The sequence below is a fragment of the Cydia strobilella genome, chromosome 14, assembly GCF_947568885.1.
Source record: "Cydia strobilella chromosome 14, ilCydStro3.1, whole genome shotgun sequence".
NCBI classification, from domain to species: Eukaryota; Metazoa; Arthropoda; class Insecta; order Lepidoptera; family Tortricidae; genus Cydia; species Cydia strobilella.
Genome location: NC_086054.1, coordinates 6,865,129 through 6,879,047, shown reverse-complemented (window position 1 = coordinate 6,879,047; position 13,919 = coordinate 6,865,129). Strand labels below are relative to the sequence as shown.

The 13,919-nt window shown below is 38.1% G+C and overlaps 1 protein-coding gene across 3 annotated transcripts in view; it reads right to left on the bottom strand.

The window, feature by feature from the left end:
• LOC134747108 (uncharacterized) overlaps positions 1–13,919 on the bottom strand; it is a 255,287-nt gene that overhangs the window by 112,435 nt on the left and 128,933 nt on the right. Inside the window, exons 1-2 of one of the 3 annotated variants that reach the window (XM_063681686.1) lie at positions 12,780–12,819; positions 6,023–6,086 (exon numbers count right to left, since the gene is read on the bottom strand). The exons of 1 other annotated variant lie outside the window; for it this stretch is intronic. The gene's annotated coding sequence lies outside the window, so the exon portion shown is untranslated. Of the gene's footprint in view, positions 1–6,022; positions 6,087–12,779; positions 12,820–13,919 lie in introns of those variants that run through there. One more of the 3 variants, XM_063681685.1, reaches the window with a different exon arrangement.

Genomic DNA, 13,919 nt, shown 5'->3' with positions numbered 1-13,919 from the left:
TGACTTCGTTTTACTTCTATTGTTTCGTATCTGAATACGCTACATGCATGCCAAGTTTCATGCTTTCTGACGGAACCATACCTTAAGTTAAAAACCCGTTCTACATGGTTTTCCTCTGAAAACAAACAACAAAGCCGCCATTATGTCAAAAAAAAAGAAAAGTACAAGGTCCAACGCAACATGTTTGCAAAGTAAACAGAATTGAAGTCGGTCAAGCGTGCTCCAGAAATGCATCCCTCGGCACGTTCGGACGGGGGTATTTCAATGCGACACATTCTTGGCCACCGTGTTTTGTTGGCCTGCTGTTACACCGTTTCTAAGGAATAGGGTAACGCAAAAAAAACCGTCCAAGTGCGAGTCGGACTCGCGTTCCAAGGGTTCCGTACATTACACAATTTAAACAATGTGTTTTTTTTTATGTGAAACGTGAGTAAAATGTCATTAAAAAAGCCGTAGGGGTCGGATCAAAAACTAAGCAATTAAGTCCGACTCACGCTTGACTGCAATTTCTAATAAGTTTTCCTATAATCTATAGGTAAAGATCTATTTTGTGTAATTTTTTCAAAATTTTAGACCCAGTAGTTTCGGAGATAAAGGGGGGGAATGGTAATTTTTTGCCTCTGATCTAATCTGTCAGTGTCAAGTGAGATTTCTTCAACCAAAAACGTCATTTACTCACTGTTATTACAATTAGAAATATGCTTAGAAATACCTAAAGCAATACAGACTATAATAGCAAATTACGCGGCTACAATCAATTGATTAAATTGAGCATTATTAACCCTTCGCCTAATTAACAGCCTTTAATATGAAATTATATAACGAACGACTGTGTTGATTTGGTATTTTAGTCAAAAAATGTGGTGGTCTGTCAAAACCGACGCGAAAACGGCATAACATCTTACACAATTCATGCCATTTTCGCGCTTATCTAATCTATAGTCTACAGTTGCTTATAAATTATAAATAACAAACTTTTGAGACCGCCTCGTATTAATTCAAATGACGGTGATATACATTTGTAGTTATACATTTAATTTGTTAATATTTTAAACTGCTCGTATTTAAATTTTTAATAATCATAGTCCCAAAATAAGTGATTTCAAGATGAATACTAAAATATTTGTGCATTTTTAAAATTTTTGGAAAGAAGTGCCTTATCGGACGGTTGGCAGATGGCTAGGCGAAAAAAGGGTAAGATTTGGCCGTCACAGACCATACTAGTACGATAGATGCAAATGTTTGATATTGGCGTCACAAGCCATACTAGTGCGGCGACAGATGCAAATGTCAAATATTGGCGTCACAAGCCATACTAGTGCGATACATGTAAGAACAGAACAGAACAGAGCACGAGCATGATCACGGGCACGAGCATGAGCATGACCATGAGCACTAGCATGAACACGTCACCAGCCTTTCTTAACTTCGTTCCAACCGAGTGTTCCACGACACAACACTTTTTTGTTTAAGTCATTCGTTACGGTGTGACACAAGCCCGCACTGACAGATAACTAAACGCGGGGGCGAGGGCTGAAGGGTAAAATAAAAGGGGATAATAGGGGAATTACGTCGCCATGGCAACGGCTTCCCCGGCGTAACGACCCTTGCATAAAAATAATACTTCCCCAAGTCAATTTAAAGGCGAAATTGTTTTAGGGACGTTTTACCTAATTCTTTGGGCAGAATTAGGAAGCCCGTAGGGGGTTAACTGACAAACGTAATACGACTGTCAGTTAGAGAATTGGCAGAGAACTAGAGCTGTCAAATACATATAAGGAAACAAGGTGACTACAAACGTACAAATATCTCTATCACATCAATTAAAACGTAATGCGTTGCTGATCACGAACTATGAATGGACTTGTTTTTTATTGTTAATCTAAATTTGAACGTACACTAACATCTAAATGATGTCATTCAGTTATCATTCTGTACTTGTCCGTAAATGTATTGGCGAGAGCAAGACGCGCGATATAATTAACTAACTGATATCATTCGGTGGCAGCATGGTTGCATTTTTATCGCTTGTACCTATGCCTGTTACTTTCGCACTTACCTACTTGTTAGAACGTGACAGGCATGGTGACAGGCGATAAAAATGCGACCGTACTACCGACGCAGATATCATTCTGATGTCAGTGTACTTTCGAATTGGCCTGTCATACACGAAATTGCCACATTAGTTATTAGCTATGTTTACTCAGATTTCTATCGAATGGCATACCTATATCAATTTATCAGATTCATTTAGGTAAAGCGAAGCTAATACCTACACGAAACCTGCCACTAGGTCTATAACATTTAACTTTCGGAAACAGAGAGGGTATGGAGTCGCCAATCTTACATACATTCTTTAATTTTTTATGGGACTCGATATACGATATCGATAGAAAAATATCGCAAAGCGCTGATGTTTCATGGTTTTGTCCAAAAATGTAAACCATTTGGTTATTAATTAATGTTTTATTTTTATATTTGTATCCTATTATTCCTTATTTCATATTTAATTATTGTATGGGATCAGATTAGGGAAGTAAGTATAATACATGAATGTTAATATATGAAACTCTCAGGTCATGCATGCACCGATGAATAGCCGAGTCATTGGTACTCCATACATTTATAAGTCTGAGCGGGTGATGCCTTAAGTGCACATACAAGGGCGTGTAGATTTTTTTGTCCATTTGGCGACTTAAATAAATATACTCATGACCTTGACTTTACTTTCTTAAATATCATCATATTTCACCACCATGTATCTAAACGAGCTATCCACAGACTTACCTATAGGCGTTTTACGCTACCCTCAACTACTTACACCAATTTGTTGGGATTGTTTTTCTCATAAAAACCTCCCATCTTCATAGACAAGCTATAAATTATAGGATACCGAAAATGTAGCGCAGAAATATTAACGTACAGCCCGCAAAACAGGTTCATTGTTACACTTGCTGGCTTTTTTGCTAGCTGTACGTGGAATACTTTTTGGGAGTTAAATTGTTATCTAGAGACCAAGTCTAATTTACATTTTTGTGTCAAAATGATTTCGTGTTGTTATCGTTCGCCCGTGCGTCTCACTTTTGCCAATACATGTACGGACAAGTGCGAGCGAAGTGCGAGCGCGAATGATAACGAAATGACATCATTTAGACAGCAATATGTAAGTTAGAGTTGGCCTCCTAGAGACTAGTCTTGGATAATTTCATATTGGCACCAGTTTTTGCTGACGGTATCTATTGTTGTAATAGTTCAATGAACTTGGAGTAAAGACGGCAAATTATTGAGTTTTTGTGCCTTTGTAAGGTTAATGTGCGTTTGAGTAATGACCACCATGAAAAATAGCTGAGGACAGAACAGAATGGAGACAACTGGTGACAGAGGTCACCAAAGCGTTTCAGAAACCCCCAGTGTACAGTCGAAGGCAAAAATATCGATACAGACTAATGGCTTAAAAATATGTGAACACGACTTTATTGTCTAAGGTGTAGGAGCGTACACATATTTTTGAAACTTTGGGAATGTAGAAGTAGTAGTAGTAAAACTCTTTATTGTACAAAAAGAAACATAAAACAAGAGAAAAACGCATCATTTGTACAAACGCGAACTTATCCCTTTCAGGGATCTCTTACAGTTAACCTTTGAGCAATGTATATGTCACCGATAGATAAACGATCACGTAGATTAATGATACTCGATGAATGCCAATGCCTGTCACGTTCTAACAAGTAGGTAAGTGCGAAAGTAACAGGCATAGGTACAAGCGATAAAAATGCAACCATGCTGCCACCGAATGATATCAGTTAGTTAATTATATCGCGCGTCATGCTCGCGCCAATACATTTACGGACAAATACAGCACGATATCTGAATGACATCATTTAGATGTTAGTGTATATACGTTCAAATTGGCCTGCTAGCTTCGCTTTTCCTACGCGAATCTGATAAATTCATCTAGGCATGACATTCGATAGAAATCTAAAGTAAACATAGCTGGCAATTGTTTCAATTGTCTCGATTAGCCGTCACGCTACTTCGCCCTTGGAATTGATTGCTACTATTATATCAATTATGTTGGCACGTATTGGAAAGCTGCGCGGTTTCACAGGGTTTTATTAAACTGTTAGAAAAATGGTAAATATAATTTCTACCACACCAGCTGGTAAAGGCTCTCTTGATTGTTCAAAAACTGATAAGAAAGTTGCATTTTATTCACATGTTAGGCAAAGAAATCAAATGCAAATTTTAAGTTGTTTTCATTATGTTTACTGGTAGAATTTACTTTTAAATGATTTTGAATAATAAATATTTAATAACATTCATTTTAAATCGATTTGCTGTGATTTTGTTTGATATTTTACAGTTAGTATTTTCCTTGTGTTAGTGTGGTGAAAAATTTTGTGTTTGACTCGGTGGCAAAATTTGTTTCGTGCCTTGAAACCCTTCTCAAGTTTCCATTTCTCGAATCATTCGTTGCTCGGGTATCAATATTAGCGCGAGAGGTTAAACAACAACTCTTCCCCCTTGTAAAACAAATAACTATTATCATACATATATTTTATTATTTTTATTTATTATTCAGAGCCCACTGTGTCCCACTGCTGGGCAAAGGCCTCCCCCCTCTTTTTCCACTCGTCTCTGTTTAATGCTATATCCGGCCAGCCTGTCAAGAAGGAGTCCAAGTTATCCCGCCATCGCCGACGAGGTCTGCCGGATCCCCGGTTAGACTCGTGGGGCTCCCACTCCGTGGTTAACTTGGCCCACAAGTCATCCGGCATTCGGCAGACATGACCAGCCCAGTCCCATTTCAACTTGGCCGCTTTCCGAGCTAAGTCTATTATTTGAGTCTTAGAGCGCAGCGTGGTGTTTCGGACTCGATCTCTTAATTTTACACCTAATATGCTGCGCTCCATAGCTCTCTGGCAAACCCCGAGTTTGGACTTCTGAGCTTCCGTCAAGGACCAGGTCTGAGCACCGTAGGTGAGAACTGGAAGTACGCACATGTCCATAAGCCTACGCTTGAGTGACAGTGGTAGGTCTCCCTTCATCAGGTGTTTCATTGACCAATAGCTCTTCCAGGCGTTTTCGGTGCGTCTTTGGACTTCTTTGTCCTGCCGCGCCTGGAAAGAGACTATTTGGCCAAGATAAAGGTATTCTTGGACATATGCGATGTGTTCTCCGTTTATCTCAATCCTACGTTTTGTGCTGTTAGTCATGACCTTGGTTTTTGACATATTCATCTTCAGTCCAACCTCGAGGCTTGCGTTGCTAAGGTCTTCTAGCATGTGACTTAACTCGGATGAAGTTGAGGAAAACAAGACTATGTCGTCGGCGAAGCGAAGGTTGGTCAGCCTCCTTTCCCCGACAATCAAGCCCCTCTCTCCCCAAAGCGGCGCAAGTTTTTGGAACACGTGCTCTAAAGTGCTGGTGAAGAGCTTCGGCGATAGCGGATCTCCTTGTTTAACTCCTCTTTGTACATCGAAGGACGGGCCAGAAGATTGAAGTTTTATGGTGGCTGTGCTGTTGGAGTAAATGGTTTTTAAAAGTTTTATGTAGTTCGGTGCTATTTCTTGGTGTTGTAGAGCTTCAAATATGGAATGATGCGATATACTATCGAATGCCTTCGAGTAGTCGATGAAGGCGAGGTAAAGGGGGAGATTGTGCTCTGTGCATTTTTCGATCACTTGATTTAGTGCATGCAGATGGTCAGTGGTAGACAAGCCGGGGCGGAATCCAGCTTGCTCGGGGGGTTGATGGAGATCGAGCTGTCCTGAGATGCGGTTCTCTATGATTTTTATAAAAGTTTTGTACATATATACAGGTTTAATTCGGACCAGGTTAGTAATAATGACATTAATTTCGCTTTTTGTGGGAGCCCGGTGGTTCTCGGTTACCGCCTTCGGAAATAAAATTGTATACCGTTTTATTAGGCAGGCGTCCAGTTTTATTTATCATAAGCCCACGCGTTCACCCAGTAGCCAGCTCATTTTGTATTTCATCAACTCAATAACAATACTCTTACCCTGGCGGGTGCTGCCTCTGCGTGCGTCCCAGACACGGCGGCTCCGTGCACACCTCCAAAATGTCTGAAACATAATTGTTCCATGATAAGAAGACATACTTATTAATAATATTTAGTCCCGGTTCCCAGCTTAAAGTACAGCCAAAAACGGAAAAAAACCATGAAACTTGGCATGCAGGTAGCTTATGTGGGTAAAATAAAAGTAGGTACAGACTAGATAAGTTGTTCTATTTTAGAAAAAAATGTACGTAGGTATACGACTACGTATGCAATTAAGTTTCATACTTTTTCCGAATGGGACTATACTTTTTAGAGAAACTTTCTTCGTTCTATATCAACATTGTATTTCAATTCGTTAAGTTTCGAGTAAGTAAATGCTTCCAGGAAGTTTCTATAGTAACATAAACAAAAAGGTTGCTTAAAAAAATATTCATATCACGAAATGCGTTGCCCTTTTTCTCATCATCATCACCATCATAAATAATTTAAGGTTACTTCGCTAATGCACCCTTTACTTCTGTTAATTACAATAACCGAATGATGGAATGATAGATAGTCCATGAATATCATATCGAAATCCTATCATACAATCAATTGCACTAAGTACGAGACGCATTATGCACTAACTTGTAATGTAATAGGCAAGCGTATATAGGAATTACAGATGTGTTATATCTATCTTATTAAGATAAGCCTTAGCTTATTAAGCATCACTTATCGCCACTTGCACCACCCCACTAACCCGGATTTAACCGGCTAAACCGTTAACCCAGTGTCAAATTGTAACACTGGTAACTCCAGGTTTAACCGGTTAACCCCGGGTTAATGAATGGTGCAAGTGGCCCTTAGGCCTTAGGCTTAGGGCCACATGCACCGTTCACTAACCCTGGATTAAGCGGTTAAACCTGGAATTACCAGTACAATTTGACGCTGGGTTAACGGTTTAACCGCTTAACTCTGGGTTAGTGGGATATGGTGCAAGTGAGCCTTAGTGGTCTTAGTGCAGTGTGTATTGAGATTTGAGTTATACACAGTGAGCCTGAATAACCCGATTAATACTAAAATCTAACCAATTCCAGTAAAGTTTACTAAAGGTTTCTGATACAGAAACATTGGCGAGTCTTCGGGATTTTTGGTTTCCTTATTCAAATGGTGGAACCATACATTTATTAAGTTTTGGCTATGCTTCCGACGTCTACAGCTATTAAACGGTACGGGTGCGATCAAAATAACACCAGGTTATTTAAAAGTAATCCTAACTCATCTAGAAACAAAACAAGTTAACCGGCTTCGAAGCGCGTGCAATGTTGACCTTAACATTTAATGACTTTTTCACATTTTGCTTCCATATAGAGGCCAAAGAAAGGCAATTTGCACACAAAAATTGTTTAACGCTGTAATTAAAAATACTAATAACATACAGGTCACAGATGTTCCTAAGTATGTACTATTGTCGACACAGTTAACTAACCATTCGTGATTCTTATTGCAATGCTACAGGGTCAATAAGTTTGTTGATAGTAGTAGGATAGTTGTTAGTCGATATTAATTCTACTATGCTGTTGCCTGGGTTTCTTGCATATAAGTATACTAGTATACAATGTAGTGAATAAAGTTTTTTATAATATGGCGCAAACGTAACACCCTGAGTGACCCGTTTAAAATAATGTTAATATACAGCATGACATTTGGCATGCATAAGTACAAAAAAAAGTGAAATCAAGTCGTTAAGAAATCGTCATTCCTTTTTCCCGTACTCTCATTTTGATTTCCATGTTCTTTCTAGAAAAAAAACAACACTATTTTGTACGTACGAGTATATCTACATATGCCGTTCCATGCTTTCTTCCAGACACGACTATACTTGAAAGTATGTAGATAGGGAAAGGAGCTGTACAACCAAATATTTGTAAACCTCGACACGACAAAATGAATGTCGTAGTAGATAAGGCAATTCGTCTAGCGTCGGCGCGGGTTCGCTCGTTTACCCCCGTCTGGGGCGATGATAAACGGTCGCGTGTTATGGTGGAACTATTAGTTTACAGTTCTGCGTTTACATGTACTGTTTTGCAGTGTTGGCCGAAACGTTAATGCAATTAACCATTAACCAGTACAAATTGAACCGTAAACTGTAACCGTCCGTTACGGTTTACGGTTCAATTTGTATTGGTTAAATGTTAATTGCAATTAACGTTCGGCCAACACTGCTGTTTTGGCTGTGAAGGGCTTGAATTTGTTTTTTAAGAGCCAGTGGGTTCAGGGTCTTTTCTCACTCTCACTGAGCAAGTGTGAGTGTCGGCTGTGAGTGCCCGGAATCGCGGGTATCATTGATATTAAACTTAATTTTTTTGTTAGTTTGAACAAAACATAAAGTAAGCGATGAGTTTGATCAAAATAAAGTTAAAATATTTAATTTACCAACTAATTAGGTAGCTTTTAGCAGAAGCGTTCATCAAATAATAAATGTTCAATAATATCTAAACGAATTTCACGAGCTTTAAATATAAGTCTGTCAATGAATTAAACAAAAGGTGTATCCATTTCACTTTCTAATTTCAGTATAGGAACTGGTCTAACGCCAACGTCGAAAATCGAAATCACGTTATCTGTCTTTGTCACTCTTTTATATTCGAGCGATAGAGACAGACTAACGAAATTTCAATAATCGACGTTCGCGGATAGGCCCGGGCCCTTTGACAATATCGACTTACCTACTTTCCGTTAAAGTTGGGCTTCTTAATTAAGTGGTATTTTAACAAATTAAACGTGCCAGTTAGCGGGCTCGCGGAATTCCGTAATCCCTTAGTAGGGCTTCGGCTAACAAATTCGGGATTTTGGTAGGGTTATCAGTAATCAGAAAAATATTAACATTTAACAAAAAAAAATGGTCTTATGTCCGTCACAGACGTGTGTAGATATAATATATATTTATTAATATATATATTCACCGTAAGATACCGAAATATATATTACATTATAGCTAAGCACCACACACGACAAAGATACCACAATACATATTTTAGCTATCATAAAACTCGTTGCTTTCGTAGAGAGAGATATATATCGGTTGCATTTACGTCAGAAAAGGAAGGAAATGTACCAAAATACATATCGTAATATACCGAGTTATAATATATATAATTACTTATAGCAAGGTTACTTAAGATGCCTTTGTGAGAAAGTGTGTGTTTGGATTGTGTGAAAGAGGATATGAGAAAGAAAGGAGTGAGTGCTGAGGTGACGAAAGATAGAGGAGAATGGAAGAGAAAAACATGTTATGCCGACCCCACATAACGTGGGATAAGGGCAGGAAGAAGAGAGAAGAGAGAGACTTAAGATGCCTTTCTAGAAGACATATTAATATACAAAAAGGTATATTTTAAGGTAGTTAGTAGAATTATTATGTATTTGTTATAAATAAATAGATTTACTTCCTATTATTATGCAAAACAATTATATACCAAAAATATATATTATAGCTGCGTGTGTGGACTGTCAACTAGTACCTACGTAAAATTGATATACTAAATAATATATAGGCATTAGGTATAAGTAGCTACGTATGTGACGGGTTTTAATCGGCTTCACTTCACTATATGTCGCTTTCCTAGAAATGAAGTTAGTATTAACGATTCGATAGTGTCGCTGAGCTTTTATTTTTATTCAAAAATGTTGAAATAGCTTTTTAATTCCATTGATCCATACAAAACCAAATACAATTTGTAAGTAAATCAAATTGAGAGCTTTAAAAGCTCTTTGAAGCAGAGCAATTTTTTCAACTGGTATTCGGCAAATGGTTTTTCGATATATTTCGGTAATGGTTAAACAAAGGTATCTATCGTAAAATAAATTTCATTTTAACACCATTTCGTTGTTTGGGTCAAACACATTTCAGAAAAAGGTCCCTTCTGTGGACAAAACAATAAAAGTTTACTTCCCGGGTACGTATACATCAAAATAAAATATGTATGATGTTTGATTTCGTCACTAGTTTGAATAAAAACTCGTATTCTGACACCGATATTCAAAGAGGAAACGAAGTTTTGCGTGCAACCCCTACAGAGTTAAAATACTAGTTACATTAGGATTCTAGTACACAGTAAAAACTATACAATTAAGATACAAGTCGAGTTTTCTCAAGTCTTTTTGTGTTTATTGTTATTATGGACCACTGCTTAGGGCTTCGAACTTCGTTGACAGAAAACGTCAATCGAAATTTATTTAGCCTATGGAAATAGTCACGTGACTTTTCGTAGCATCTCTCATCCCGATACATTATTTTTATTCGTATGGCGTATGTCGATGTACGATTATCATCTTGGCTAAGCCCCCAGGTATGTACTAACGTCTAATTTTATGTGACATATTTTTACCCTTCTCCTACCTAGGTACCTTTAAGTAGTACAAGAAAATTTCACACATTTTCTTGTACAAATATATTCATATATGTTAGTATTTGTTGTTATAGCGGCAACAATATCACGGTTTATGAGATACAGCCTGGTGACAGACGGACAGACAGACCGCGAAGTCTTAGTAATAGGGTCCCGTTTTTACCCTTTGGGTACGGAACCCTAAAAAATACCGTAATAAAGATAAGAAAACTTGAGTAAAAGAGCCAGCCCTGAATTAGAATAAGACGTTTCTACCAATTATAAAAGTCTTCAGAATATCTGTCAACTCGAGGGTAAGACTTGTGTAAGTTAAATTGAACCTTATAATTATCACGAAATTGACGCGATTACATTACGTTTAAGAAAATTATAAGTTTGGCAAGATTCCTATCTATTATTTTAACTTTGTTTGTTACATTTCGCAAAATGGAATGGAATCTACTCTATAGATATTGATAAATATTAACTTGAGCACAATTTACGATTAGAACTTAGATTTAAATTGGAACAGGACTTAATCGCAGGGGGCCCACTGACTAACAGTCCGCCGGACGATATCGGCCTGTCAGTTGTTCGGAACTGTCAAATTTTTGTTCTTACTGACAGGCCGATGTCAGCCGATGGCGGACTGATAGTCTGTGGGCCCTTTTTAATTATTTGGCCTCATTGCCCCGACGTTTCGTACTTGATATAACATTCTAAGAATATTAAGTTATCCTCTTTAAGAGTCAGCTGCCATCGAAGTTACGCTTTGATTTTAAAACGACATTCTTATATAACATGAATTTTGACATGAACATTCAAGTAACATATATCTGTCATATAATGTGTAAAGTACTGAATTTACCACAGTAAATCATACTCATACTCATACTCATTTATTCATAATATTCTTAAAATATTACATGTCAAACATCAGAATATAAATTATTATCGTCACATAATTGATAATGAAAACAAATTATGTCTAGAATTAAAATTACAATAAATCATTATGTTCAGTAAATTAAAAATACATTATAAATAATTATGTCAAGATTAAAATATCATGTCATGTTAGTAGTTAGTACATAGGTCGGGCATGTCGAATAATTGCATTACAGAATAAAAAGTTTTATCAATTAGCCATTTTTTAAGTTTGTTAATAAACATATTCGTACTGTCTAATATTTTGATGTCATTAGGCAGCGCGTTATAAATCTTAGGACCTAAGACATGCATGGTCTTTGAAGACTTGCTTAGTCTGTGGGGTGCTGATAGTAGTCGTTCCTTGCTTCCTAAACGAGTGCGTGTGGGTTTGTTGGTAACAAAAGTGTGTTTATGTGTGTGTACGTGTTTAGCTATGTTAAATATGAATTGTGAGGGTAATGTGAGTATCTTTATGTCTGCGAATAAATGTTTGGCTGACGTGACGCATACGATGTAATGTATTTCGAACGGTTCGCCAACCCAAACATCACGTGACACGACTGCTCTGCTCGCAGTCTGTCATCGACTGACCCTAACTGTCAGTGACGTCACCATGACGTAAGCGCTCCAGACGTCTATACACTACATAATGACAACAGGAAAACGTAACCTGATGAAATAGACTCCTTGAAAAGTTATGGAGGAGCTTTTACAGTGTTGCAGCATAATAAAAAAAATGCCACTTTTGGCGAATAATTCGGCCGAATACAAATATTGGAAAACTTGGCGAATTTGCCGAATACCGAATATTTACCGAATATTCGACCCATCTCTAATCTTGTTTCCGCTTCCAATTTCTTCATATTAATTTAAGTTACATGCATAAAGAGCTTCGTGCTTTCAGAAGAAACCACGAAGCTCCAGAAGACCAGACCAGAAGGTTAGCTACATCATTTTGAGATTTATTAGTAATTAATAATTATTAGGGTTGGGAGCCAAACTTACTAATAAAAATATTATAGCGTACTGTCACAGTAAGCTACAAGATGCAAGAATGATATTGGCGTGTGTATGACATTTTTGTATTTGACAATGGCTTTTGACATTTTTGGATATTGTAAACGTTATTTTTAGGGTTCCGTACCCAAAGGTTAAAAACGGGACATATTACTAAGACTTCGCTGTCCGTCCGTCTGTCACCAGGCTGTATGTCATGAACCGTGATAGCTAGACAGTTGAAATTTTCACAGATGATGTATTTCTGCTGCCGCTATAACAACAAACACTGAAAACAGAATAAAAATAATATTTAATTGGGGCTCCGATACAACAAACGTGATTTTTTTGCCGTTTTTTGCGTAATGGTATGGAACCCTTCGTGCGCGAGTCCGACTCGCACTTGGCCGATTTATTCATCTTAAACAATATTTCGATTTTACTTGAATTCAGCTCACCTCTGCGGTTCTGGATATTTTCAGTTGTTTACGAGTAGTACCTGTAACAGGAAAAAAGTTTAATAATTGGGTCGCGTACGAAATTACGTACAAGGCTGTCCTTGTAACTTTGATTATTTCTTACTCTACGACATAAAAATACTTAGTCAAGTCTATTTTAACTAAGTCTAAAACAAATAATAAATTGCAGGTTACGTCTTTCATGAAAATTTAATAGGTAAGTATCTTTTGGGTCAAATATGTATACCGAGAGACACGGAAGGCTTTGGTATGACGTCTGACTAAAATGTTATAAGCACCATTTCCGCACCATTTTTAATAGTTAGTAAAGGTATTAAATACTTTGTTAGAAAGGGACAACCGCTCATTTTAACTTTACACAAATTTCGCGTTTGTGCAATATGGTAGAATATCTTGAAATGCTTTCTCCACTTTTCCACCGCACTGTACTTTATCTACGCATCTACCCTTGAGCGATCTCGGTCTGGCCGCGAATGAATAATGACCCCGAGGGAACTACTCTCGCCCCGCGGCAGCGCCTGCGATTACTAGGGAACGGCGAGTAATGGAAAAGTATGACAAGTGTTTAAAGGGGTAATGCCAAACGAAGGCCACGGAACGCATGCACGCTCGACGCTGACCGCCATACATTTGTTTTAATGAACGGGTAGCGTCGAGCGTGCACGCTCGTGGCCTGGCGTTTAGTGTAAGGCCTAAGTGGACGCTCGCTCGGCGAGGCGTGCAGCGTGGCGTCGGGCTCACAAGTGATGTGAGCAGCGTGCACTAAGGCCGCTCCTATACGTTTGCCTTTGTTTAACATGCACGCCGCACGTCCCGCCCCGCTGCACGCCCAAATCGAGCGTCCACTCAGGCCTTACACTTAGCGTCCGGTTTTGCTGCGACCAGGGGGTCCAGCCAAGATGAGAATCGTAGATAGTAAACGCCATTCGAAAATTATAAGTATGTATGCAAATAATCACACGGCTATTAGTGTCAGGAGATAAAAACGTTCTGTACAATAATCTAGGTTATAGCTCTCCGTGTACCAAACTCCTAAAACCTTCTGACGTATTTACGTGATTTATATAATTGGGTCATACACTTACAGAAAAACAAAAGTTGCCACTTCTTTTGCGGAAA